Consider the following 23,578-nt stretch of genomic DNA (forward strand, 5'->3'; position numbering starts at 1 on the left):
ATATATTTTACTAAAAATCACAAAAATATGCACGTTGATTTGTTCATCAACTGAAGTCCCACAGGAAAATTTTGAATAGAACGACAGAGTGCCAAGTACTTTCGTGTAAATAAACACATCTTTTTGTCCTGAAGAAGTGCTAATTGCACGAAAAAAAGTACTTGGCATGCATACATACATATATATATATATATATACATATATATATATATATATATATATATATTGTATATATATATATATATATATATATGTTTATATATATATAATATACAGTAAATATATATTTATAATATATAAATTCTACCCATACCTTAAAAAACATGTAAATATTCAGCAGTTGCTTACACAAATTATTAGCCTACCCCCCCCCTTACTTTTATGAAGGCCCGTAGTTTTCCGTTAAGTACTACCATTTCATAATACTCTTGACAGATATCCTCAATTTTACATGCAGATATTCCGAGCTCTCTGCATCAGTTTTCATCCTTAGACGGGATTTTTTTATACATATATATTTGTACTTCCTTGCCTTGAATTTCGTTGGGTGCATCAGAAATTTTTTATCACCACTTTCTCGTGATCTTAATGAAAATAAAGTTCACAGAGTGTATGTATAGTAGTATTGTTATATAGAAAGTTCACATCTTGATCTGTTATTTTTTCAGCCAGAATAAACTTAGAAATAACAATCATCAGTTTTATGTTTATTCAGCCTGAAGAGGCCAACTGACCAAGTTGGCGAAAGCTTCCTGTATATAGCAATATACTACATACATACTTTCTGTGGACTTTTATTTTTGAATCAGAATTTGATTGATTGGTTGCGTTCTATGGCTGAGCCATTTCTCTTTGCCGTGACGTTCCAGTTTCTGGTTTGAAGGCTCATTCAAGCACGCTTTCCTCTGATGTGATCACTTATTTCTTGAGATTACTTGTTACTTTTAATTTTCCATTCAGTCGATTATCCCGTGTATCTAATTTTATACTCAGCTTTATTTCTCTTCCGTCTTATTTCTTCACACAAAGGCATTCCGATCTGTCAAGAGTGGTTGTCAATGAGTGCGCAGAATAATAATAATAATAATAATAATAATAATAATAATTAAAAAATACTCATTGTAGCATGAGTCTTAAAATGGAAAAGCAAATATATGTACATATATTTAAAGATAAATCAGTGTAGATAGCTTTCGGGAACTAGGGGAGCCGAACAAGTTCCCGAAAGCTATCTATACTGATTTATCTTTAAATATACTGCATGTACATCTGCATAACTGTGGATTTGCTTTCTCCAACACAATAATAATAATAATAATAATAATAATAATAAGAATAATAATAATAATTTAGTTATAGTGAGTAAATAATTCTGCGCAAGCCTGTATGTAAAATTTAGGTGTGTATATTTGAAATAATATTAACAATTCGTTTTTAATTTAAGAGCTCATCAGCTTTACAAAGGCGCAGATTCAGGTCCATAAACTGTCAGTGACACCTTTCAAAGACACACTCAGAAGGTATTTAGCATCACCCTCAGAATGCCAACTTATAAGTGACCATACTATTGCTTGCGTCAATAACCTCACATATCCGCCCCCCAAAGGAGCGACCGTAATTGTGGTGTTTTATGGAATGCGAACGAGAGCCAGTGCGTGGGTATTGCGAATGCCCCCGGGTTCCTTCTTTGAAGTTGGGTATGATGGGCATTGTTTTGAGGTGATGTCATGGCCAATCAAGAAAGGTGGGAGAAGCCTTTTAGGGTTGTTATTAATATTTCGTATGAACTGTTGCTGAGGTGTTTGTTTTTTTTTTTTTGGTACCTGTACTGATTTTTTTTTATAGCATTGTAATTTTACTAATTCTACTGATGTAGTTATTATTACTGGTATTAGTTGAAACAAAAACAGCACTTTGTCATAATTGTTGCTTGCTTGCATGCTCTGTTATTATTTTTTGTGTTTTTTTTTTTTATGATACCCGTACCAGTTTTTGTGCCGAGTTTGTCTGTCCGTCCGCACTTTTTCTGTCCGCACTTTTTCTGTCCACCCTCAGATCTTTTTTAAAAACTGCTGAGGCTGGAGGGCTGCAAATTGGTATGTTGATCATCCACCCTCCAGTCATCAAACATACCAAGTTGCAGACCTCTAGCCTCAGTAGTTTTTTTTTTTTTTTTATTTCATTTAAGGTTAAAGTTAGCCATAATCGTGCTTCCGGCAACGATATAGGATAGGCCACCACCAGGCATGGTTAACGATTCATGGGCCGCGGCTCATACAGCATTGTAGCGAGACCACCTAAAGATAGATCTATTTTCGGTGACCTTGATTATACGCTGTAGCGGCTGTACAGAAAACACGACTGCGCCTAAGAAACTTCGGTGCATTTTATACTTGTTTTCTATAGCGTTATAATCACAGTCGCTTCATTTTCAGCATCAAATTCTTGATATACCGTTATTAATAGCAATGCTGCTGAAGTCATCATTACCGGTATTACTTGAAAAAAAAAAACAGCGATGACAGTAATAACAATAACAAAAGACGTAAGAACATTTACTTTAGGGAGTTCGTAGAAGTGCCCAAATATCCTGGGTATAATTCCCCGAAGAAGGGTCCCTTGGCTAATAGTACAAAAATAGACAGGTACCACAGAAGACTGTGCGGTCGATCTGAAATGAAATTTTAAGAAAAAGAATCATTCTCTGTGTTTATGCGTGCGTGTGTGTGTGTGCGCGCGCATGCGTTTGTGAGAGTTTGATGTGGAATGAGGGAGTTAGAAGTTTAGCGAAGAAAAAGTTTGATTATTTGAGGAGGATAGATGAGGTGGTTAAGGAAAACGTGAGAGGAGAAGAAGGCATGTGATGTATATAAAAAAAATACATGGCGGAGAAGGTGAGCAAGGCCTAAGGAAGAATAAGATGCTTTTGTACAATAAAGTAATGCAAATGAATATCTGAGTAAAAGATGGAAAGTTATGAGAGATGCTGTCTTAGGATGGTAGGTCAATTATATGAGTGATTTTGACGATTCGTTGAATGCGTAGGGTTCTGAGAATGTTTGATGAAGAGGTAAAGTTGCTTGAAGATACTCTCGGGAAAGGAGTCCCCGTAGGGGGATAGTGCCTTCAGTGCTCCGTATTTGGTGCACTATAGGCATTACTTAAGGTTCCTTGCAGCGTACCTTCGGCCCCTAATTGCAACCCCTTTTGTTCCTTTTACTGTACCTCCTTTCACATTCTCTTTCTTCCATCTTACTAACAATTGATTCATAGTGCAACTGCTTTGAGGTTTTCCCTCCTGTTACACCTTTCAAACCTTTTACTGTCAATTTCCGTTTCAGCGCTGAATGACCTCATAAAGTCCCAGTGCTTGGTCTTCGGCTTAAATTCTATATTCAGTTCAGTTCAGCTCAGGAAAGGAGCAGGTGATTGGTTTGCAAATCAGACTTGAGAACAGGGTGCATTATACAAATGTCTAAGAAACTGCCGAATGGCGCGTTGTGTATAAGGGTTTCAATGCGTTGCTGATGATCTTTCTGTGTAGGTGTATGAGGCAAACAGTATTGTGGAAGTTTTTCCCATGAGTAATCATTCATGGTTCATCAGTTATAATATATATATATATATATATATATATATATATATATAATATTTATGTATATATATAATACGTATGTATATATATATATATATATATATATATATATATATATATATATATACGTGTGTGTATGTATATATTTATCAGTTATTTCTTTAAAGTTATTGAATTCTAGGGGTCTGTGACCCCACTGCCCACTCACTACAAACAAAGAGATATATTTGTCTTTTTTTAGCCGACTTCTTAGAATGCGGTAGTCGCCTCTTTTGGACCTAAATCTCATTCCTTCTCCTTCCTCATTACTTCTTTCTCATTTAATATATACATACATACCTATATATGCATATATTTGTTTTTTATTTATTGAAAGTGTTGCCTTGCCCACCCCGTCGGCCTTCTTACCAAAACGAAGAGATGAGATGTTTATAAGCTCGTTTGATAAAATCACACACACACGGCTTTGGAGTTGGAAAGCGTTCAAGCGTCAATGCTGCATAGCTCTCCAGCTGAAATCTAAGTTAATTAATCAATGCATCCTAGCGTCGCCCTAATTGCAGGACCGTCAGAGTTGTTTAGTCTGAGGGCCACTCTTCAAAAAACAAAAAGTCATGCGGGTCACCTGTATGTGTGTGTATGTGTATATGTATATTATATATATATATATATATATATATATATATATATATATATATATATATATATATATATATATATATATATATATATATATATATATGATAAACACAGCAGACGCCAATGAATCTCTCTTCTTTGCAATTATTGATTTTGCAAGAACAAGGAATATTTCTTTTATTCAAGTTAAGCGGTCAATCCAATTTTTATGATATAAAAAAGAGAAATATACTTCTACTTATTTTTCTTTAGCGGGCCACTTTCAACATCAAACGGGCCACTTTTGGGGTTGAACGGCCTTGCCCTAATGCCAATAAAAGCTGAACTTCGGCAGATGAGCTCTGAACAAATATAACCTGACTCTTGTGGCTGAGAATGAGGCCTATTTCTAATGAAGCAATTGGCTGGAAATGCTTATCTCTTAATAAGTAAGATTGCCCAGTAATAGTTCTCCGTGGTGGGGGTATTGCCGTCATTGCATCTCATACCTCATACGGTGCACTGTAGGCATTACTTCAGGTTCTTCGCAGCGTCCCTTCAGCCCCTAGCTGCAACCCCTTTCAGTCCTTTCCTTTTACTGCACCTCCATTCATATTCTCTTTCTTCCATCTTACCATCCACCTTCCCCTAAATAGTTGCTTCATATTGCAACTGCTCTGAGGTTTTCCTCCTGTTACACCTTTCAAACCTTTCTACTCCTAACTTCGTTTCAGCGCTGAATGACCTTATAGGTCCCAGCGCTTGGCCTTCAGCCTAAATTCAGTATTTTCTCTCTTCCCAATAATAGTGATAATATAATAACTATGATGATTCACGAAACCTTGATTGATGTATCTCTTTGTGTGTGATTCTGTAAAGTAATCCTGCGGTCTATCAGAAACAGATTCGTATAGACGCTCGAGGAAAATTGGCACAGGCAAATACTACATCTCTTTACGGCGGTGACAGGTAAAGTCTTTATGAGAAAGCCTAGCAAAATGCGATTCTTTTCAATGCATTTTCGCCCCGTTAGGGGGTATCGCTGTCCGTGCACCTCATGCGGTGCACTGTAGGCGTTACTTAAGAGTTCTTTGCAGCGTCCCTTCGGCTCTTTAGCTGCAACCCCTTTCGTTCCTTTTACCGTACCTCCTTTCATATTCTCTTTCTTCTGTCTTACTTTCCATCCTCTCCAAACAGTTGAGTCATCGTGCAACTGCGATTTTTTCATCCAGTCACACCTTTCAAACCTTTTACTGTTCAATTTCCGTTTCAGCGCTGAATGACCTCATAGGTCCCTGTGCTTGGCCTTTGGCCTAAATTCTACACATATTCTGCTCAATGGTATTTTCTGATCATGTATCTTTATAATCGTATTTTGGAGAGTTCGTGTAAGTATTGGTAATAACACTGCCTCAGCAGAACGTTGAGGTCAAATACAAATCACTTAGAACTACCGCGTCTAATTAAAATCCCACGTCATGTTATCTCCCGTTTCCATGACCTTGAATTATGGGCCGTGATTCGTCTGAGGAGAGGTGCTGTCACTTCCTTGTAAGCAACGGCGCCCACTTTACCTTATTTTCATAATTCCGGCCAGCATTTTCACGAGAAGTAACCGAGTGCCGGGACCTTTCCCTGAAAAAAGCGGGACGCCATATCGCAAAAATTAACCATAGAATTTTCTTGAAAATAATCTCATTACGTTTTCTACACCCAAGTTTCAACGAATTATCTAATCTAACCTATCCTAGGGGCATGGCAAAAAAACCGGTGCTGGTAAAATACTATTATACATCTCAGGAATTTGCCTCAGGGCAATCTCGTACTTCTCTTTCATACGTTAATATTACTTGGATGTGCAAGCTGAGGGAACCATTCTGGTTGAAAATTAAATTTAGAATACTCACCGAATCATTTTTATTATTATTAATAATATAGTCTGGTAACGGTTGCATTAATTAGATACACATTGATCCCTTATGTAAAAAAAATAGCTAAAAATCAGGTCCCGTGGCCCACCCACTCAACTCCCCTCTCTCCCTCCTCCAACAACAACACACACACACACACACACACACACACACACACACACACACACACACACACACGAAAAGGGGCGATCGTCAAAAGGGCGACACTGTTTAGCATTTACATAATTCTATAGTAACAGCGGAGCTGCGGTTTAGACATCCCGTCCGCCCCTCCCTTACTAGGCTACTCACAAGTCACAACATACTTATATATACCTTCCCACTCCTTATTATGACTTTTTAACCCCCCCTCCCCCAACGGCCTCCCTCCTCCAACAACAGCGTCTCTCTCTCTCTCTCTCTCTCTCTCTCTCTCTCTCTCTCTCTCTCTCTCTCTGTCTTTTGGTTGTGTGTGTGTGTGTTTATGTATATATGCTGAGTTATATGGAAAGTGTTTTGAATGCATTATATGTATATATACTTGAAACAGCATAATGGATAATAGTGAGCATGTATGAAATATTCTCTTCGTGACGGAGAAGAACACACACACATATATATATATATATGTATATACAGTATATATAATTTTAAAAAAACCCGTAAAACACAATTAAGATCTTCAACTCCATCACTGAACGATGCGGTAGGTGACAAGAGTATTTATGTGGAGGGTGCAGATATCCAGTTGCGTTGTTGGTGAGATCAGAATTGCCTATGATGATCCTGTGCAGTGATGAAAAGGGTCAATCCATCGACATGATGTTTAAGGCGTCGTTGTGATGGCAGATACTCTCGAACACTTGCTTAAGAAAGAGTCCGTGTAATCAGATTACCAATTCCCTGATAAATTTACCAATTCCCTGATAAATTTACCCATTTCCTGATAAATTTACCAATTCACTGATATACTGTATTTACCAACTCCCTGATAAATTTACCAATTCCCTGATAAGTTTACTTATTCCCTGATAAATTTACCCATTCCCTGATAAATTTACCAGTTCCCTGTTAAATTTACCAGTTCCCTGATAAATTTACCCATTCCCTGATAAATTTACCCATTCCCTGATAAATTTACCAATTCCCTGATAAATTTACCAATTCCTTGATAAATTCATATCGCCATTTTACTGATGATTGAGGATGTCAGAATCTTCCTTTGGTATAAGCAGTTAATTTTGAAATTCAGCTTTTAACTTGTCCGTGAAATCAGATTACCAATTTACTTAGAAGTTCATATCGTCAGGTTTAGGTCGATGTCAGAATCTTCGTTTTGTATAAACAGTTACTTTTGGAAGGCAGCTTAGCCTACTGCAGTCTATGACTTGACGAGTATCCGTCAAATGCACGAAAATCCCCGAGCTCTTTGAACCATATCTTACTGATGCTTTATGTTCTGTCATTCTTAGTGTCTGCCAGTCTGTCCTGCGTGTTTCTTTTTTTTTTTTTTATAAACACCGACATTACTTTGCTTTTTTGTAATTTAAATATTCAACACTAAGCAGACTATTAATAGTTCTAGCATAATGTAAAATAAACTGACCGTCAGATTTGGTATGCAGGAACTTCTTTTCATGATTTCAGCAATAGTGAGTTTTTATTTTATTCTTTTGTTGTTTTGTTATGTATATTATATATATATATATATATATATATATATATATATATATATAATATATAATATATGTATATATATATATATATATATATATATATATATAATATATATATATATATATGGCATTAAACCTGATTCACTAACAGTGGTATCTTCAGAGAGAAACCAATACGACAGTCACTGCCACATTCACACTTTAACTTCTGAATCATGGATGAACCCGCTCCTAGAATACTCCCACTACATTAGCTCGCTGTAAACCTACATACAGTAGAAGAGTCGTCAGCAGCACATCGAGCACCAACACATTGTGCCACTCACCTTTTGTCTTACACGCACTGTTGCGCTTCCCGGATGTTAATGCTCTTCCTCTCCCATACCTCTTCGAAGGCATTTATCTAACCCTTTCTAGGCCTCCCTATTCTCCTTTTTATCGTGAACAAATTATATGCACTTCACCAGCCTATCGTCTTCCATTCGTTCCACATGACCAGGCCATCTTAAAGGACTATGGTACTACCTTTCTCCTACGCTAGCTTTTATACTCTGTGGCTCACAGCTTCTCTCATTGTACCATCATCCGTTATATTTATTCCTAAATACTCAAGAATCAATTGCTTCCATTCTTCCACTATCCATACTTCTCATGCATTGCTCGCTTCCTTCGAAATCAAATCAGTCAGTTAAAATTGCCGAGGTGGCGGCAAATGGTATTGCCAGAACTCTGCTTCCCTCATATCTAGAGGCAGACGATTGCCTAGTGGACGCTTGTGAACCTTTTTGGTGGAAGTGAATACCCCCTAAAAGGTGGACAAGTTTCTCTCTCAAGGCTAATGACAGCCACATATATAAGGTCTGTCTGTTTACCTTAGACTGCTCAACGGCATATTAGTCAGTGGTACACTGTGGACATTGTTACCCTTGGAAATACATATGGTTAGGGGTACTTAGGTGGGTGAAATTGCCCCTAAATGACAGAGGAGCCTCTTCTACGGCAAACGGTTGATACGCTTCGCTCCCGTGATTAGAGAAAAAGAGAATAAAGGCATCGCCACTGCTCTCTGTGATGTAAGTCGCCAAATGGCCGGGTCGCATTTTCCCGAGACGTTAACGAGTACCGGGACCTTTCCCTGAAAAAGGGGACGCCATATCTTAAAAACTAACCATAGAATTTTCTTGAAAATAGTCTCATCATGTTTCCCACAACCAAATTCTTTAGTGGGCCATAACCTAACGCAACTTAACCTAACTTAGGGGCATGGCAAAAATACCGGGGCAGGTGCAGTACTAGCATACATCTCAGGAATTTGCTGGCCGGCTAGGAAAGAACATTAGGCTGTTCGTTTCACTGGTATTTGATTTATAAAGGTAAAAGCACAATTAAAATCCCAACACTTACGATTCATATCTCCTATTTTACCCTTAATCTTATGATGGCCATTTTTAAGTCAGTTCAAGAGTGATAAGGAAGCCTTTCTGCCTTGTGCAAAATGGTCTTGGTTGAAATTCAGATACTGAAAGAATCGCCAGTCGTTTAATAACAAAAATAATGGGGAATTGTGTAATATAATACAACTTTCAAGCAAGAAATAAAAATACAGCTGTGTTTTAATTTTCACTTTTGATCTTGGAATCTCGTACAGACAGACTGCTGTGAAATTTTATTTTTCGTTAGTTTTCCTCAGTATCTTGATGTGTTGTCGCAGTGCTACTAATAATAATAGTTTTAGTGATACACAAAGGACAATCGCTTTCTGATAAATGGTAATGATACTGTTTCATGCCAGCACATCCATTATTAGTTTTCTGTAAAAGAAAACTATTTTTCCGGCTTTGTCTGTCCGTCTGCACTTTCTTTTGTCCGCACTTTTTTCTGTCCGCCCTCAGATCTTAAAAACTACTGAGGCTAGAGGGCTGCAAATTGGTACGTTGGTCATCCACCCTCCAATCATCAGACATACGAAATTGCAGCCCTCTAGCCTCAGTAGTTTTAATTTCATTTAAGGTTAAAGTTAGCCATAATCGTGCTTCTGGTAACGATATAGGATGTGCCACGAGCAGGCCGTACTTAAAGTTTCATGGGCCGCGGGTCATCCAGCATTATACCGAGACTGCCGAAAGATAGATCTATTTTGGGTGGCCTTGATTATACGCCGTAGCTGCCATACAGAAAACTCGATTGCGCCGAAGAACTTCGGCGCGTATTTTTTACTTGTTTTTATTACTTCTTCATATTAACGAGTCTAACAAAAGAAAGACGGCGCAGCAGCCACCCGTAACCTACCGCTCATCTTAATTAACCGAGTCCTGTTTCCTGCACAGTTAATGTCAAACAAAGACAGCAGAGAGAGAGAGAGAGAGAGAGAGAGAGAGAGAGAGAGAGAGAGAGAGAGAGAGAGAGAGAGAGAGAAAGAGAGGGGGGTGGCTCTTCAAAAGTACAAGAAATTACCTCGGAACGAGGCGTGAAGGAGGGGCTTGGGGAGAGAGTGAAGGGGGGTGGGGAGGGGAAACCAGCAAAGAATCATTAGAGACCATTGGGGTTGGGGGAATGCTTGCAATTTCTGGACAAAGCGTTACCTAGTTCTCTCTCTCTCTCTCTCTCTCTCTCTCTCTCTCTCTCTCTCTCTCTCTCTCTTTTTCTTTCTTTGTTTGCATGCGGTTGTTACTTTGTGTGTGTGTGTTTGTTTGTGTCTAGCTCCGTCACAAACAAAAGAAGACAAAAATAACTAATATCTTTGAGAACGTTATTTAGTAATGAATTCATGGGATTTATGTATTTAACCCTCTCTCTCTCTCTCTCTCTCTCTCTCTCTCTCTCTCTCTCTCTCTCATCGTTTATGATGGAAATAAATGCTTGAAGAGTGTTGCTTATATTTGTTTATTAACGGCCCTGGAAACAAATGAACTAACAAATAAACAGAAAAATTGCGCCCGAAGTTTCTTGGCGCAATCGAGTTACTATTTGGTGCCGCTACAGCGTATAATCAAGGCCACCGAAAATGGATCTATCTTACTGTGGTCTCGGTATAATGTTGTATGAGCCGCGGCCCATGAAACTTTAACCACGGGCCGGTGGTGGCCTATCCTATATCGTTGCAAGAAGCACGATTTTGGCTCATTTTAACCCTAAATAAAATAAAAACTACTGAGCCTAGAGGGCTCCATTGGTATGTTTGATGATTGGAGGGTGGATGATCAACATACCAATTTGCAGCCCTCTAGCCTCAGTAGAGGGCGGACAGAAAAAAGTGCGAACGGACAGACAAAGCCGGCACAATAGTTTTCTTTTACAGAAAACTAAAAAAGGGCCAAGCAATTGAAAGATTCGTCAAAATTTGGTCGTTAGATAAGTAGGTTCCATGACTTGTGGTTATAAATAAACAAATAAATAAATCTGCAGATAAACAATGGGACTAATAGTCATCATTTCTCTATATGTAAACGCGTTTTGAAATGGGTCAAGATTGGCCATTAGTCCTCTTGACATCTCTTCTTCCCGTATTTCTCTTTACCTCCTCTTTACTTCTTCTTAATGGACATCATATTCTTTGAAGCACTTTCCGTCAATGGCTCCATGTGGGCTTCTGTTCCATTTGCATGGGTTCATCTTCAATAATAATAATAATAATAATAATAATAATAATAATAAGGCTTAGTTTCAGAGTCAGTGGCTGTGGTGGGCTTGTTCCATATGAGTAGGGTTCATCTTTCTGAATAATAATAATAATAATAATATTAATAATAATAATAATAATAATAATAATAATAATAGAAGCTTGAATTTCAAAGTCAGTGGCCCTATGGTGGAAGCTTTTCCCATATGAGTAAATTCATCTTCTGAATAATAATAATAATAATAATATAATAATAATAATAATAATATAATAATAATAATAATAATAATAATAATAATAAATTGGTGTTTTGACAGCAGCATAATTCTCATTATTGGTTAACATTATGCTACAGGTATTAACTTCTTGATCAGAGAAATCCCACTTTACCATTCTTGTTATTTTAAAAATGTTCAATTATTTGCTTCGGAAAAATGTTTAGAATTTCTTTAACTTTTCCTACACATGGAGTGTCTTGCCTAGCTGGCCGGGCACCAGTGTCTGTGGCGCCTAGGAAAGAAAGGGGCAGTGCTGCCAGCCCTCAATCACCACTTGCTGGGAACCTGGAAGGGAGGCACTTCCTCCAAGTTAAATAACATTTGGTAATATATATATATATATATAGTTATATATATATATATATATATATATATATATATATTAAAGTTAAAAGTACTCCTCCTAGCCTCTGTAGGCTCCTAGGACAGGGCGCTGATCTGTTTCTTGGGCCTGACAGCCAGTGGGTGGACAGGTCCCAATGCCTATGACATGTGGCCAGTGCTGCTAGGCCTACTGTTTAACTCCCCAGCCTGGTACCTATTCTCCTACTGAACCTCTCAGTTTTTCGGACCGTTAGGTTGACGGGCTGCCTGATTTTATATATATATATATATATATATATATGTATGCATTATATATATATTATATATATATTTATATTATATATTATGTATATATATATATATATAATATATATATATATATATATATATATATATATATATATATATATAGATATAAAATATATTGATATGTATCATTTCGCAAGAATCGTTAAGTATAGATTTATTTTAATTTTTATGGATAACATTAATTATCTTAGATTATTTCTAGTATTTTTTTGGTCTTATATTTAAACATATCCTAACTCATGTCATAACCGGGGATGATAAAACAAAGATGTTAACTCTCACCACTATCAGTATAGTTTCCGTTCGTCGAAATTTTCCAATATGGGTTGAGTGGTTTTGTTGCCTGAAAATTATTTTGATATTCGGCAGGTTTTTTTTTTTTTTTTGACTAAGTAACCATTCCGTGGCCTCCACCTCCTGGTCGAGGAATTTTTTGCTAGCTTAAGTTTTTCTATGATAATTATAAATTTCCCTTTTCAATCAATTAATTTCCCTTTTCAAACAACCTTTATTTTCCATTCTCCCCAAAGTCGCCCGTCCCGCCGACGTCAGTCAAAAAAGTCCAGTTGTCGATGATCCAGTGGCCCCGAGCAATCCATCTGTTGCTCTGGAAGCAGCAGCAGCAGCCTGATAGGTGGCAACGGCACAGGCTAGACTTCTGTGTGATTAATAAGGTAAGGTGTTGTTCATCTTTTAAGGTACTCTGAGATCAGACTTGGAAAAAGTTAGTTGCCGGAACTTGCAACACGCTTTTTCTTCGTCAACTAAAAATTTTTCATCCAGAGTATCAGAGTTTTTTGCTGTCCGTTATTGCGGAGAGAGAGAGAGAGAGAGAGAGAGAGAGAATATGAATATGCAATACCTGTACAAGTTAAGTGTATCATTTCCAATATTTGTCTTCCTAAATATTTTTTTGCAAAATTTATCACGTATCAGCAGATCATATGCAAAATCTGTCCGAGTTTTCGTGGTTTGTTTTGCATTGTAAACTGTATTTAAGACTCTCTCTCTCTCTCTCTCTCTCTCTCTCTCTCTCTCTCTCTCCTCTCTCTCTCTCTCTCTTTCCATGGTGCTCCACCGGAAGTTGGCCCTCCCCAGTCTCTCTCCCTTCGAAGGGTCTCGGGTGCCGAAATGTCATATACCACGGCTCTCTATTTACTTTAATTCATAGTTTCCGCTTCTTAATTGGAGGGTTCAAAGACTCCCTAAGGAAGAAACTGGTGCACCCTCGTGTCTCTCCCCTCCCCCCATCGCCCCCCCTTCCAACCCGTGTCTTTCGGTGGCTAGCGGCGTAGGTGCTGCTTGGTTTGTTCCTGTCACTTCGAGCGAGAGCTATTAGCGTATTTAACGATTCCGAACTGATTACACGGCAGGCGGAGAATATATGTTCGCCTCTACTTAGGCGTTGTACGTTTACTTACGTTCAAATATATCGCTCATTTCCCAGACGAGTGAAACAACTCGAGAAATTTGTGTTTTTTTTTTTAGTTACTGATACCAGCGGGTGGTCAGTCCGCCTGTTTCCATATTGCGGTGAAAAACAAGCCTTGTTTGTCTTTGTTCCATAATGGGTAAAAACGTCTTGTTTGTCTTTTATTCCATAAATGGGGTAAAACGTCTTGTTTGTCTTTTTGTCCATAATGGGGGTAAAAACGTCTGTTTCTTTGTTCCATATTGGGTAAAAACGTCTTGTTTATCTTTGTTGTTCCATAGTAAGTAAAACATCTTATTTTGTCTTGTTTCCATATTAGGGTAAAAACTTGTTTGTCACTTGTTCCATAATGGGGTAAAAACGTCTTGTTTGTCTTTGTTCCATAATGGGGTAAAAACGTCTTGTTTGTCTTTGTTCCATAATGGGGTAAAAACGTCTTGTTTGTCTTTGTTCCATATTGGGGTAAAAACGTCTTATTTGTCTTTGTTCCATAATGGGGTAAAAAGTCTTATTTGTCTTCGTTCCATATTGGGGTAAAAGCGTCTTATTTGTCTTTGTTCCATATTGGGGCAAAAAGTCTTATTTGTTTTTGTTCCATATTGGGGTAAAAACATCTTGTTTGTCTTTGTTCCATATTGGGGTAAAAACGTCTTATTTGTCTTTGTTCCATATTGGGGTAAAAACGTCTTGTTTGTCTTTGTTCCATATTGGGGTAAAAACGTCTTGTTTGTCTTCGTTCCATATTGGGGTGAAAACGTCTTATTCGTATTTGTAATGCTAACCGCTAGAGGTTAGCATTAAATGTCACTGTTACACTATAGAGAATTTACAGAGTTTTAAATATTATATAAATTGCTTCTCCTGAAAAAGAGCGATTTTTGAGTTGTGTCACTCTTTCGGCAAATGACCGATATGTGCGGGAATGAATGGCCCAAGGCTTCGAGGGAGAGGATAATGATATGAGCACCGAGCGTTTCTCGCTCCATCGGCTGCGCCTGCGCGACTTCCGCGCAAGATGGGTGTTCGCTGGTTTTGATGGATTCGTTTCGCGCGCAGTTTTTAATGTGCTCATGCGCCAACGTAAATGATGACAATTATGTTACTGTTATTTCCACTACTTGCGCGTGAAGTGCGTGAGCGCCATTTCAGCAATTCGGAGACACGCTGTAGTTTTTTTTTTCTGAAAAGAAAACTATTGTGACGGCTTTGTCTTTACGTCCGCACTTTTTCTGGCCGCCCTCAGATCTTAAAAACTACTGAGGCTAGAGGGCTGGAAATTGGCATGTTGGTCATCCACCCTCCAGGCATCAAACATACCAAATTGCAGCCCTCTAGACTCAGTAGCTTTTATTTTATTTAAGGGTAATCGTGCTTCTGGCAACGATATAGGTCAGGCCACCACGGCCGGCTGACAGTTTCATGGGCCGCGGCTCATACTGCATTATACCGAGACCGCTGAAAGATAGATGTATTTTCGGTGGCCTTGGTTATAGCTGTACAGAAAACTCGATTGCGCCGAAGAAACTTAGGCGCATTTTTTACTTTTTTTTTAATTTTTTATTACTCTTGCCAGGATGGTAACATTGTGATGTGCTGATAAAAAGCAGTCGCAATGGGTGAACCTCCTCATTATCGTTTTCTTTTCTTTTATTTTTCTGTTTCGCTCCTCTTTTTCACCTCATACTTTCCATCGAGTGGTTAATAACTCCGGAAGTTCATCCATAACAGTCTTTGTTGTCGGTCGCCCCCCCCATTCTCTCTCTCTCTCTCTCTCTCTCTCTCTCTCTCTCTCCCCCTTCTGCTGTTTTCATTAAGACCCCGAAGTCTATTACTGTGAGAAGGTGTGTATTGAAAGCAGAGCGGAAATAAGACGCACACACACTCTCCGGTGTTTTCGTTTCATATCAGTGGCGCTCCTTCACTCCACCTCTTCTTCTTCTTCTTCTTCTTCTTCTTCCTCAACACCACACCCACCGTACTCCCCCCTCGCCCCACCCACTTGAAGGAAGGTGTGTGTACGTGTGTGTGAACAGATGCCTTTCAGCGGGCTGGTCTGAAGATGTTGTAGGGACTTCCGTTCTCTCGATAATGGCTGCTTAAACCTCTCTCGAGTGATTTAGAGGCTTCATCTCGCGCTGATGCAATTCCCAGGTGGACGACGCCGATCGTGACGACAGAAAGGCAGGGGGCGGAGCTCCTGGGGAGAAAAGGCCGTCCATTCGCATGTTTTATTTTAGTTTTCTGGAAAAGAAAACTATTGCGATGGCTTTGTCTGTCCGTCCGCACTTTCTTCTGTCCGCATTTTTCTGTCCTCCCTCAGATCTTAGAAACCACTGAGTCTAGAGGGCTGCAAGTTGGTATGTGGATCATCCACCCTCTAATCATCACACTTACCAAATTGCAGCTCTCTAGCCTCAGTAGCTTTTATTTTATTTAAGGTTAAAGTTAGCCATAATCGTGCGTCTGGCAACGATATAAGACAGGCCACCACCGGGCCGTAGTTAAAGTGTCATGGAGCATTATACGGAAACCATCGAAAGATAGGTCTGTTTTCGGTGGCCTTGATTATACGCTGTAGCGGCTGTACAGAAAACTCGATTGCGCCGAAGAACTTTCGGCGCGTTTTTTACTTGTTTAATGCTGTTATGATTCTTTGGCAACGTTATGATGCCCTTATCAAGCTATGTCCAGCGGAACGGAGAAGAAGAAAGGCGCATAAAAAGAACGGGGCTTTGTAACGAGAGAAACGTCAGGTGGTGACATTTAGATTCTGGGAAAATCGAAGCAGGTAGATCGTTTCAAAGTAATGAACTTTGTTGATATTGTTTTATTTGTTGATAAAAAAAAAGATCACCATGCAATTGTAATGTAGGTGGGTGATTCTTCCTCACAAATTACTGAATTGCTCCTGCAGTCTCAAAGCCATCCAATGATTAACTCAGTCAGACTCAGTTCAGTGACTCGCATTAGTTAGGCTATTAGCGAGTTTCCTCGGTCAGTCAGACTCGGTGAGTCCCATCAGTCAGTCAGAATATTAGGGAGTAGGCTAAATAGGCTGTCAGTCAATCATTGTCACCCACTCGTACTAGGAATGTATCAGACTATTATCGAACCATCTCAGTCACTCCTACAGTCAGTGAGGGAATCATGCTGTCAGTGAACCATATCTGCCCCTTAGACTGTCATTGTTTCTGACTGTCAGTGAGGAATCACACTATCAATGAACCATATCTGTCTCTTTTACTGTCACTGTTTCTGACTGTCAGTGAGGAATCACACTATCAGTGGAACATATGTGTCCCTAAGACTGTCAGTGTTTCTGACTGTCAGTGAGGAATCACGCTATCAATGAACCATATCTGTCCCTTAGACTGTCAGTGAGGAATCACGCTATCAGTGAACCATATCTGTCCCTTAGATTGTCAGTGATTCTGACTGTCAGTGAACCATTCCAGTTACTGAGACCATCCGTGATCAGGCTATCAGTGGACCATGTCAGCCGCTCAGATTATTAATGAATCAGCCTATTATTGTTACGCCAATTGCTCTTATTTACTATTTTTTTATAAAATAGAAAACGCTATATATTTAGGGCCAGATAGAGCAGACTGACGACCGTGAGAAAAGTTCTGTACTCGAGCAATGTTAATATCATCCCTTTTTATTCTCCAAGCTCTTATATCATTCTTCTTCATTCTTTTAGCATGTTAATTTTAATGGGACTTTTACTAATGTATTCTCTCATCATTTATACATTTCATACATATACATATCAGATGCACAATGCCAGGTGAATAATATATCTAAACCGGACACGTCTTTCTCTAAGCATAATTTACATAAAGCTCTTGGAGACATGACGGTAAAAGAAAACATCGAAGTGTGATAAACACAAAAGACGTCAAGAAAAAAAAAAAAACAGGAAAAACCTGAGGGAAAAGACTAAAAAGAAAAAAGTCGAGCGCACAGCCGTCTTTTTAGAAGACCTACACCAACACCGCAACTAGTTCCAAAACCGCGGGAGTTTTATTTCCATTCTCTCACACAACTACTCGGAAACCGCGGCCTATCCATTATCATTTCCTTCCTCCTTTACTCGCTTCGTCCTCCTACGGCACTGCAGGGACCTCCTTAGATATCACTGTTGAACAATGAGTTACTAAGGAATAGCGGTTGAACAATGATGGGTGCTAATTCAGCTTGTTATCCACGCGTCACCTACTCCGAGGTGCTAGTACTAAACGCCGTATGGTAAATGTAAAGTAGAGGGCCTCACGAAGATATCGTTTATTAATATAATATCTCGACCTAACAATATAGAAATGGGTATATATAATACTTTGATCCCCGAGGGGCTAGTACTAAACACGGCGTCCCAAGGAACTTCCGCCAAGTTTAGTACTAGCACCTTGAACGGCTTTCCATTGATCCCGAGATATCACCGTTAAACAGTGCTGTCCACAGATCACTCTTGAACAGTGCTATCCACTGATACATCACCGTTGAACAATGCTGCCCTAAAATGGAAAACTGCAGTATCTGCAAAATTTTCGAAACTGAGATATGTCACCTATTGGGCTCGTGAAACACTAATACACAAGTTACTGCAGTTTCAGAATGATCCTTCAATGCTTTACTTAGGGGGGTCCCATTTGCAGTATCTGCAGAATCAGTAGTAAGGCAAGGGAGTATCTGCCATTTTTCTCAGTTTTGTATTTTTGCAGATACTGCAGTCTTCCCTCTTGAACAGTGATCCCCTGAAGTGTCACTGTTGAACAGTGCTTTCCTCGAAGAAATCGCTATGTTCTATAATGATATCTGAGCTGGTCAACAGCAGTATTCTCTGAGATCCTAAAGAATAAAGACAGTTTTGTGAGATATACATTGTTCACTCAAGATATTCTCTGAGATGTCGCCACTGAAGCTGTTGAACAAAGAAGTTTTCTGAGACATTGTTGTTCAACATAGCTGTCGGCTGTGACATTAATGTTGACCGAAAATATTCGTTGAGGCGTCACTGCTGAGTAAAGATATTCGCTGTGACATGACTTCTGAATAGAGATATTCGCTGAGGCATCACTACTGAATGAAGATATTCGCTGAGGCATCACTGCAGAATAAAGATATTCGCTGAGACGTCAATACTGAATAAAGATATTCGCTGCGACATCACTGCTAATAAGAGATGTTCGCTGAGACATCACTACTGAATAAAGATATTCGCTGAGACATCAGTACTGAATAAAGATATTCACTGAGACATCACTACTGAATAAAGATATCTGCTGAGACATCACTGCTGAATAAAGATATTCGCTGAGACATCACTGCTGAATAAAGATATCTGCTGAGACATCAATACTGAATAAAGATATTCGCTGAGACATCACTGCTGAATGAAGATATCCGCTGTGACATCACTGCTGAATAAAGATATTCGCTGAGGCATCACTGCAGAACAAAGATATTCGCTGAAACATCAATACTGAATAAAGATATTCGCTGAGACATCACTGTTGAATAAAGATATTCGCTGAGACATCACTGCTGAATAAAGATATTCGCTGAGACATCACTGCTGAATAAAGACATTCTTTGAAATATATATACTTTTTATACTTTGAATAACGAAGTCATTAAATATATCCTAGTGGACATCACTGTCGACCAAAGTCATCCTCTGAGACAACACCTTTGAATTAAAGCAATCCCTGTAACATTGCTAATGAGCAGATAATATATCCACCGAGATGTCACATTTAACAAACATACCCTCTGAGTTAAACAGCGACAAATATCCTCTGAGACATCGCCGCTAAACAGAGATATCCATTGAGACACCGCTATCCTGTAGTGTACTATGCTCCGCTTGTTCACAGGTGTAGCATCTCTCTCTCTCTCTCTCTCTCTCTCTCCGGCTACTGCCCTAGGGTAACCGGCCAAGTCATAATAATCATCCACTCGAGACCACTGCAACTGAAAGTCTACGGTAGACAATGAATGGGACTGTCTGCTGAGACAACTCTCTCTCTCTCTCTCTCTCTCTCTCTCAGTGTGTCGTGTCCAGGGACTCAAGTGTCTGTGTCTGTCTACCTGGCGTTGTTTTTCCTCCGCACTAAGCATTGAGCGACTCCGGTTGTTTCTGGTTTTTGTATGCGTGTTTATGACTTCTTTACGTTTTTGGAGCGCGTCAGTCTTGCCATTACGTGAGGTAGTGTTTTTTCTTATTTTTTTTTTTTTATCAGAGGGATATTTCTCGTTTTGTTCCACATGACGAGATAGTCCTTATTTTGTCTTTGTCAAAGCAAAGCTAGTGGATAGACAAACAGTAAGGGGTGCTATGTAAACTACGCGTATTTCCGTGTTCATTTATGTGTACATTATTTTGTGTGTATATATATATGTATATATGTATATACATACATATATACATATATATGTATGTATGTGTTTGTGTGTCTGTCTGCATTTTGCCTCTCGTCCATGTACTTGCAATTGCGCAAAATTTAATAAAGTTTTGATACATGTCAGAGGATTCTGGTCTCCTTGTTGAGTCTCTCTTGTTGTTGATCTCTTCTCTCTCTCTCTCTCTCTCTCTCTCTCTCTCTCTTCTCTTCCTCTAATGTCGCTCTCCAACTTAGCTGACTGGTTTTTTTCTTTTGCAAAACCGTTTATGTTTGAAGTATTATCGTGACAGTGCAGCTACGGTCATAGTGGTAATCTTTCAGCACCTTTATCTACAAACAAAATATTTGTGAAACTTCCTGCCCTTGAAGAGTACTTCTTTATTGCGCTTCTTTCCCCTCGTATACAATCACGGCTAGAGAACCCTCCGTTCATCACCTGGTACTTCCCCGTGTATCATTTTCAAAACACTTGGCGTGACGTCACGGCGTTCCCCCAGGGTGTTTCATTCATGTGCATAAGTCCTCATCTGTGCTGGGGAGTTCCGTTGGCGCTTAGCATGGGATTCCACGTGGAAGCGACGTCACGTGAATGAAAGGGGTTGTCGTTTTGGAATACAGAGATGCACAGTAGCTTGTGCTACGATTTCCGATGTTGACGTAAAAATTGTTATTACAGCTCGGAACTTGTGGAACTTCTTACGGCCATCTGTCATGTCCCGTTGGGCGAAAAGTGTATTTCATTGGACTTCTTCCTCTTCTTCTTCTTCTTTGTGCTGGAAAGCAAACTTCAGGCCTTGTCTTCTTCTTCTTCTTCTTCTTCTGCTTCTTCTTTGTGCTGGAAAGCAAACTTCAGGACTCTTCTTCTTCTTCTTCGTGCTGGTAAGCAAACTTCAGGCCTTGTCTTCTTCTTCTTCTTCTTCTTCTTCTCCTTCTTCTTCTTCTTCTTCTACTTTGTGCTGGAAAGCAAACTTTAGGCCTTTTCTTCTTCTTATTCTTCTTCTTCTTCTTCTTCTTTGTGCTGGAAAGCAAACTTCAGGCCTTGTCTTCTTCTTCTTCTTCTTCTTCTTCTTCTTCTTCTTCTTCTTCTTCTTCTTCTTCTTCTTCAGTTGCTTTGTGCTGGAAAGCAAACTACAGGCCTTGTGGTGGCGTTCAGTGTGAGAGAGAGAGAGAGAGAGAGAGAGAGAGAGAGAGAGAGTGGAGTGGGTGAGGGATGGCTGAGAGAAGAGTCATTTGGGTGGGTCGTGAGAGCTTAGGTTTGCTATTTGAGGTGCTTCAGTGATTATGCTGAATTTTCAGACAGTTTTCCTGTCTGTCTTAACACACTAGACTCGATTCCGTCGGAAGTGAAAGGTTTACGGTCTTGTTCGTGCTCCAGCCTGACGCGCAGAAGGAAGCCGTGGTCATCTTTCTAAGACATTTCCTTCGTTGTTTTGAATATGTTTCTCATATTCGTGCCTATCGCATTCTTCTGTCCTTTAGTTTTAGTTTTCTGGAAAGAAAACTATTGTGCCGGCTTTGTCCGTCAGCACTTTTTTCTGTCCGCCCTCAGATCTTAAAAACTACTGAGGCTAGAGGACTGCAAATTAGTATGTTAGTTATCCACCCTCCAGTCATCAAACATACCAGATTGCAGCCCTCCAGCCTCAGTAATTTTTATTTTATTTACGGTTAAAGCTAGCAATAATCGTGCATCTGGCAACGATGTAGGCCAGGCCACCACCGGACCGTAGTTAAAGTTTCATGGGCCGCGGCTCATACAGCATTATAGCGAGACCACCGAAAGGTAGATCCATATTTTCGGTGGCCTTGATTATATATTGTAGCGTACTATTAGTAATTCCGTTTAAGGGAAAAATAAGTATTTACTGTATAGCAGCGATTATGCAAAGTTCAGCCTGGAGATTTGATCCAAATTTATTTTTCATATTCCTGTTATGGAAGCAACTTTGATTCATTCATTTACTCATTCGTTCTGATGAATGAAAACTTTTTTTCTTACTTCTTCCTTCTGCTATTCATTATTTTCATTCTGGTGAATAAAAACTCGTTGGTACATTCATTCACTCATTCATTCTGGTGAATTAAAACTCCTTGGTACATTCTTCCATTCATTCATTCATTCTGGTGAATAAAAACTCTCTGGTACATTCATTCACTCATTCATTCTGGCGAATAAAAACTCCTGGATACATTCATTCATTCATTGTGGTGAATAAAAACTCTGGTACATTCATTCACTCATTCGTTCTGGTGAATAAAAACTCCTGGATACATTCATTCATTCATTCTGGTGAATAAAAACTCCTTGGTACATTCTTTCATTCATTCTGGTGAATAAAAACTCCTTGGTACATTCATTCTTGTGAATTAAAACTCCTGGATACATTCATTCATTTATTCTGGTGAATATAAACTCCTTGGTACATTCTTTCATTCATTCATTCATTCTGGTGAATAAAAACTCCTTGGTACATTCTTTCGTTCATTCATTCTGGTTGATAAAAACTCCTGGATACATTCATTCATTCATTCTGGTGAATAAAAATTCCTGGATACTTTCATTCATTCATTCTGGTGAATAAAAACTCTTGGTACATTCATTCATTCATTCATTCTGGTGAATAAAAACTCTTGGTACATTCATTCATTCATTCACTCATTCATTCTGGTGAATAAAAACTCTTGGTACATTCATTCATTCATTCATTCTGGTGAATAAAAATTCTTGGTACATTCATTCATTCATTCATTTTGGTGAATAAAGTACATTCATTCATTCTGGTGAATAAAAAAATTAATTTATTCGCATGAACGAAAACACCATTTTCAATCATTCAGAATGAAAACGCCATAGTCATTCCTTGTTATGAATGAAAACGGGGTCGTTCATTGTTATGAAGGAAAAGGAAATATTCATTCATTCCTATGAATGAAAATGCCTGCTTCATTCATTCTAATGAATTAAAACTCTCACGTCATCCCCTCATTCTTTCTGGTGAATGAAAACACCTCATTCATCTGTTCAAATGAATGAAAGCGCTTGGTTTTCCCCGTAGGGGGTTAGTGACTTCAGTGCACCTCATGCGGTGCATAACCAGGGGCAGTACTCAAAGTTCTTTGCAAAGCCTCCCTTCGGCTAGATGCAGCCCTTTCGTTCCTTTTACTGTACCACCCGTTCATATTCTCTTTCTTCCGTCTTACTTTCCACCCTCTCCTAACAGTTGATTCATAGTGCAACTACTTTGAGATTTTCCTCCTGATACACCTTTCAAGTCTTTCCACTGTCAGTTTCCGTTTCAGCGCTGATTGACCTCATAGGTCCCAGCGCTTGGCCTTTGGCCTAAATTCTATATTCTACTCTGTTCTGAAAACGCTGGGCCCACCTTCGTTCATTTTAGTGACTGTCAGCG

At 39.0% G+C, this 23,578-nt stretch overlaps 1 long non-coding RNA gene across 1 annotated transcript in view; it reads left to right on the plus strand.

Moving 5' to 3' along the window:
- LOC136844349 (uncharacterized) overlaps positions 1 to 13,003 on the plus strand; it is a 67,875-nt gene extending 54,872 nt beyond the window's left edge. The window contains exon 3 of the long non-coding RNA XR_010854829.1: positions 12,860 to 13,003. This is a non-coding gene — a long non-coding RNA (uncharacterized lncRNA). The remainder of the gene's footprint in view (positions 1 to 12,859) is intronic.
- The last annotated feature ends 10,575 nt before the right edge of the window (positions 13,004 to 23,578 follow it).

This window comes from Macrobrachium rosenbergii, chromosome 12, assembly GCF_040412425.1.
Source record: "Macrobrachium rosenbergii isolate ZJJX-2024 chromosome 12, ASM4041242v1, whole genome shotgun sequence".
In the NCBI taxonomy this organism is placed as follows: domain Eukaryota; kingdom Metazoa; phylum Arthropoda; class Malacostraca; order Decapoda; family Palaemonidae; genus Macrobrachium; species Macrobrachium rosenbergii.